The sequence below is a fragment of the Sinocyclocheilus rhinocerous genome, unplaced genomic scaffold (assembly GCF_001515625.1).
Source record: "Sinocyclocheilus rhinocerous isolate Xijiao unplaced genomic scaffold, SAMN03320098_v1.1 scaffold47, whole genome shotgun sequence".
Classification (NCBI taxonomy): domain Eukaryota; kingdom Metazoa; phylum Chordata; class Actinopteri; order Cypriniformes; family Cyprinidae; genus Sinocyclocheilus; species Sinocyclocheilus rhinocerous.
In genome coordinates this window covers 113,197-119,666 of record NW_015633578.1, presented here as the reverse complement: position 1 = coordinate 119,666, position 6,470 = coordinate 113,197, and the positions used below count along the sequence as shown (strand labels likewise).

Here is a 6,470-nt window from a genome sequence, read left to right as displayed (position 1 = left end):
TAGGTAGAAAAGTAGAAGAACTTCTGACGAAATATTAATGTCCTTGGTTAAATACTCACAACGTTAACATTTTGAGAAAATGGAATGCCATCGGGGCAAAATTTCTCACAAGATGTTTTTATTTCGGAAGCAATGGGAATGTTATCGTTACGGCAAAAGAGCTGAGAAAGAAATGCATGTAAACTACCACAAAGTAGCAAATGCAAAAACAAGCTCACAAAAAATAAAATAAAATAATCCAAGAGTATGAGACAGAGCGAAATAAAACGTTTTATATCATTAAAAATTGAAAAAAACTCAATCATTAAAAAATTCTAAATTTTGCCCTACATTAAGTGCAGTGCGTTTTCATTCTTACTGTATGAGAGTCATTAGCTTAGCCAACAAACACAATCAAAATTCATACAGAACAGAAATTCTGTGCACAAATTTTCTTGGCACAACCATCTTACAAAAATTGTCGTGTGTCAACAACAAATCAAAAAATGTTTTGAATGTTGAAAAGTTTTGCAAAAGGTTAATTATTGCATTTTTAACATAAGCCTATTAACGAAAACCTCCCAGATATCGTACAACGTAAATATACAGTCTGAAAAGTAGAACAACTACTGATAAAATATTCCTAGCATGGGTCAAAAACATGCGACAGGTGATTTAATGTTCAGAGGAAATGGAATTCCATTAGCACTTATTTGCACATAATTCTCGCAGACTTTGTACACTTTTTTTTTTTCGCAAAACATTTTTCAAAAACTGCCACATTGTGAGAATGTTTTTGTAATGCCATGTCAACTACAAAATCAAAAATGTTTTAAAGTTTGCTGAAAGGTCGATTATTGCGTTTTAATCGCTAAACGTTAGCATAATTTTCTTAAGCTTTCAAAATGGCCGTCATTTATAACTTCTTCCTGTCCACCGTCAGCTCAACCGGTTTTGCAAACAGTCTCAAACAGTTGTCATCGCATGACGAATGTCTTCAAAGCAGCGTCGGGCATTGATTTTGCGCGACGCAAAGGATGCTGTTGGGACGGTGTGCGATATATCAGATAGCCGCTTATCTAACGTGCGTCCGCTACGCTGATAAGAGAGCAGAGGCTTCAGAGAGCCACATAACGGACGGGTCGATACCTAAACAGCTCCAACTACACAGCACTCTACACTACTAAAACCATCAATAAATAGATATGTCAACTTAAGCTCTGGCTAGAAAATGACAATGTAAGAAAAATGAAAGTGGGATAGTGGAAGGATGGTGTTCAACAGATGTGAGGAAGAGGACAAATAAACTGCAAGAAAATGTGAATGTTTACCAAGAAACATGGAAAATATGCATTGAGTGGGAAAAATAGAACAATTTCTTTTAAACATTTAAATGTCATCTTGCAATGATAATTGTTATGAGATCTTAAGAATTTTTTACGTATTACTTAATTTACAATTTATTTTATTTAAAAAACAAATAGATAGAAAATGTAATGTCTTGCATTAACATTTCCTGCACTGTAACATTATTTGCATCAATAATAAGTACATCAAAATACTTAAAATAATACATACATTGTATGGTAATATTTTTTTTCCCTTTTTTTTAAGATTTTTTTTTTTTTTTAGCATTTTTAGAATTGTTCTTTTTTTTTTTTTCAAAAAACAAAAAAATTAAATTGCAAATAAATTTTGTTTATGCTTAAAAAAGAAAAAGGATTCTTTAGTTGAAACATTAATATAATATGTTATACAGTACATAACCGAATGATGGCACTTATTAACATAACAGTCCGTCGATTAGCATAAATCAACTGCTTATAAGGCTAAGATATTTCCATTTAAAAAAATGCGTTATTAATATGCGGGGCATTGAAATCGCTTATGAACGCGAGCTTGTTTTTAACTTTCACTTTCGAGATTCGCGATCACACGTACGTATGTAGCAGCACTCGGTAGTACTTACCACACATTTTACAAGATTAGGTGTTTGTCAGTGCTGCTCAGAATCTGCAAATCATTCGCCATCATCCTATCAGTCATCTCTCCTTACTCTGTTTATGTGGCAAGTGAAATGTAATGTACTGTAATGTAACAGGCTACCGCTAGCAAGCGGCTAACCATGTCCCTTTAGTGGCTCCGTAGAACGCGTTATTTGTTTTCCGCACCTTTCTGAACACTGATTCAGCCACACCTCTAACCCAGTCGGGGGTGTTTGTGGTCCACACAGAACTCTTATTTGACATCGTCCCAAGTTACTGTAACCGTTATATGCCACGCAAGTCTACAGTGTGCGCGTGAGACAATGTGTTCTTCTGTTGTCTTTGACAGCTTTTAGGTGCGTTATTGGCAGCGCTACCCTCTGCTTACATGAACGAGTCACCACCGCATCAGCACGAAAAACATGGGGACATTTTTAAAGACAATAATCGCACAACCTAGTCGATATTCTATAATTAAATCAACTAATCGAATATTCAAAAAATCGTGACCCATCCCTAGTTTTTATTTTTATTTTATTTTTAAATACATTTTTTTAAAAATGTAGAATTTCAGGGCAAAATGAATAATAATTTTAATTAAAATCACGTCACAATAAAAAAAAAAAAAAGGCTCCTGCTAAAAGCAGGCATCATTTTCTTCATGTAAAATTGAATTTATTATTTTCTATTTTCATTTTGGTGTGAATTATAATACAGAAATTCTCTTGTAAGATTTATACAAATTGTATATACTGTACAAATGTACCCTAATAATATTAAATTGCACATTGAATCATTCCCAGATAATGTTTTACTCATTTTTTAGACTGAACAGGGAGTCACATTTATACTTAAAGCGGAGATCCAGACATCTCTTGGCAGTCGTCACGCTTCATCACGCTCCTGTTCAACACCATGTCCTCACATAAGATCAGTACACCTACAGCTCAAAGATCCGCAGTGGTTTGTGGTGGTCAGCTGCAAACATTCACACATAATGCTGGCCGGCCGGCCGGCCCACAGCGTCACCCTTCAGTCCTCCTGGCGTGAGTATTGACTGCTGCCGGATGGAGTAACGCCCCGTTCCGCCCTCTTGTGCTCCAGGCAGGAGTCTGGTACCCATCCGCTCGTGTGCACTCGATTCAGGATGGCAGATTAAGTGCTTTAGTTGTCCTCTCGGCCAGTTAATATGGCAGGCTGGATTTAGCTGATGCTAAGAAATTAAATACACTACTGGACAACAACCAAGCATTTTTATTATATATATATATATTTAAAAAATTGTCATGATATTTTACATCAACCATGAGCATGTGAAATCTGATTGTATAATGTTAATAAATAATTAAATATCAAACATTTTAACATTTTTACTCTATTTATATTTTAAAAAAACCCTAATAAAATTATAATTTTAAAAATGAATTAAAGGCAATACAACAAACTTTACTGTAATGTACACTGTAATAATATATAGTATTATAACTAATCTAATTATTATAGCTAATCGTAAAAAAACCCCAATTTAGTCAAACGTACGCATTTTAGAACCTGACTGATTTTTAAGTGGACTTCAAGAAAATGAAAACACTACAAAAGTCTCTACAAAATACTACAAAAGAACAGCGGCTAAATGTTGTGCGGGTGATGTTAGCGGTAAAGCCTCGGAGGAGCGCGCTTCAATTTCTCTACAATCCAGTTAAGAGGAGCCAGAGAGCAGGTCAAACACAAAGCAAACACATGGATGGAAGCATTTGTTTGGACTCCTTCAGGACGTCTTGACAGCCGAGGCCAGAGAGACTCCATCAGCCTGACAGCTCGGCTCTAGCGGAGAAGCAGCTAATTGCTGTGGGACTAGCATGCTTTCTGTATCCACCTAAACAGGCCGGCCCACCCCACCACCTCCAGCATCCCAGGGTCTCCTCCATCGCCCTGACAAACAACCTTCAAAACAAACACTCCATTTACTTTGCTTGACCTCGCTAATCACGCAAATCTAGCACGCTAGCTCCAAAACCTCTTCCAAAGTATGCACTGCTTACATCTCTAGACATCATTTGGCAGTTTCTGAGAGAAAGGTACAGGAATCCTCAATGCTATTTACAGTTAGCATATCAAGGTAGCCGCGATAAATGTTCCCCTAACTTGCTAACTGTCATCAAATATAACTCTAGATAATCGCACAATCTACAAAACTAATTTCTCAGGATTTGTTTGTTGTTTAAAACTTGATATCTGCGAGTAGCTAAGTCTTAGCATGTTAGCGTTCTTTCTCGGCAGTGTTTTTCTTTGTAATTAGCTGGAAGTGAGTAAATGGTAATGTTGAGAAGCAGCCATGCTAATAACCTAGCTACATTTCTCAGTAGCGTATAAGATTATCTGTTTAAGAAAGCATAGATTTTTCCGTGAGTAGCTAAACATTAGCATGTTAACAATTCTTTTCTGCATCATTTTATTATTATTTTTTTTAAAAAAGGTCTTTGCTAAAAGTGAGTGAATTGTAATATTAAGAATTAGTCATGCTCTTCTCTGTCACGTTCTTTCTCTGCTATGTTTTTATTTGTAATTATAGTAGGTCCTAGCTGGAAGTCATGCTAATAACCTAGCTACGTTTATCAGTAGTGTGATTGTAGCTGATCTAAGAAAGCATAGATTTTCCAATCAGAAGCTATGCCTTAGCAAATTAGCGATCCCTTCTCTGCAAAGTTTTTCCTTTTAACCAGCTCTTAGCTGGAAGTAAATGGCAGTGTTGAGAAGAAGCCATGCTAATAACCTAGCAACATTTCTCATTAGCGTGATCGTAGCTGATCCGTTTAAAAAAAACAAAAACCGAACGTGTTAAATATCCTTTTTCTGCAGTGTATTTCTTTTTAACTAGGTCTTAGCTGAAAGTATACAGCAGCGTTGACAAGAAGTCATGCTAATAACCTAGCAACATTTCTCAGTAGCGTAAATATTGACTATCTACTTAAAGCTTAGATTTTCCAGTGAGTAGCTAAATGTTAACGTGTTAGCAATCTTTGCAACATTTTTCATTTTAACTAGGCCTTAGCTGAACTTACTAAAAGAAGTCATGCTACTAACCTAGCAACATTTTTCACTAGCGTGACAATAGCAAAGCGCCTCTGAAAATAGTACAACTTTTCGTGTAACTAGCTAACAAGTACACAACAAAACGGTATAAGTACATCTCTGATTCAAACGGTGCTTGGAAGTGTGATTCATTTTAGTGAGCCAGTTCATTTGTACGATTCATTTGAATGGATTGGTTAAAAATTATTCATTTTATTCCTAATTTAATTGTAAGCGACATTTTGCGCCTTTTTTGTAGCTAAATTCTGTTAGCACTAAATAAATTCCAACAGACTCATATCTTTTTATCTGAGAATTATATAATTAAAAGAGCTTCTTTTTGTAAGCAATTTGTTGTGTAGTTAACTTTTTTTGATTAGCTTGACTTTATATTCAGAGAAACCTAGCTTGGGAAGCTACGATTTAAAATTCGCTGATAAACAGGCATTTTATTAATCATATTTTGCAGGTTGCGAATCTCCTTCCCTCATTTTTCGAGCCAAGCCTTTCTGGAATGCCACGACACAGATGCTACGCAAATCAAAGGATCGCTCTGTAATTAAATTTTCAGTGCTTCAAAAGAAATACCTCTAGGAAATAAACTCTGGATGGTGATGACAAAGAGCGGACGGGAGATGGACAGCAAATAGAGCGGGTCTGTTCGCTCTCATTCAGAAAGGACCCCACGCAACAGACGGCAGAGTACAGGCTCAGCGTGGCGCATGTGCCTGTCAGACCGGGAGACACAATCGAGGAACACACACTCTTCCTTTTATTAAAAAATACGCTCCCCTACTGGTGCGCCAACAGACCTCCGTGATCTCACTTCATATGACAGGCCCTCCATCAGCTCCTCCGAACGAGGCCGCGGCAAACGTTTCTCGGCATTTGTTTGAAGCGAATGTGGGGCGAGAGCGATGTTATGAGCGATATTATTCTGCAAAATTGAAGACTTTAAAATCATTTTTCTGCGAATCGTTCATCCGAAATGAAAATCCTGTCATGGTTTACTCACAACACGAAAAGACGTTATGAAGCATGTTCACGCTGCTCTATGGCATTGGCACCGAACGTCATCAGGAGCCGTCAAGCTTTATAAAGGATGTAAAATATGCCAAAAGAAATGAACAACACTAAAATATAATTAAAGGCATGTAGTTGAATTATGAACATTTCAGGAATATTACAGACTAAAAAGGTTAAGTATCATGAAAAGCTAAACTGAAAAAAAAAAAAAAGTGTCATTGTAAAAAATGTAAACAAATAAATACTATATACTATATATAAAACTCACCATTAATTACATTTTAACTGCAAATGATTTTTTATTATTTCAATTATTTTGTATTAATTTTATTATTTTTATTTCATTTTATTAATTATATTACTAGAATATTAAATTGTTAATATTCTTTTTTTTTTCAAGGAAATATC

At 35.7% G+C, this 6,470-nt stretch overlaps 1 long non-coding RNA gene across 1 annotated transcript in view; it reads right to left on the bottom strand.

The window, feature by feature from the left end:
• Positions 1 to 2,667: 2,667 nt before the first annotated feature.
• LOC107744657 (uncharacterized) overlaps positions 2,668 to 6,470 on the bottom strand; it is a 22,059-nt gene continuing 18,256 nt past the window's right edge. The window contains exon 3 of the long non-coding RNA XR_001640507.1: positions 2,668 to 3,177. This is a non-coding gene — a long non-coding RNA (uncharacterized LOC107744657). The remainder of the gene's footprint in view (positions 3,178 to 6,470) is intronic.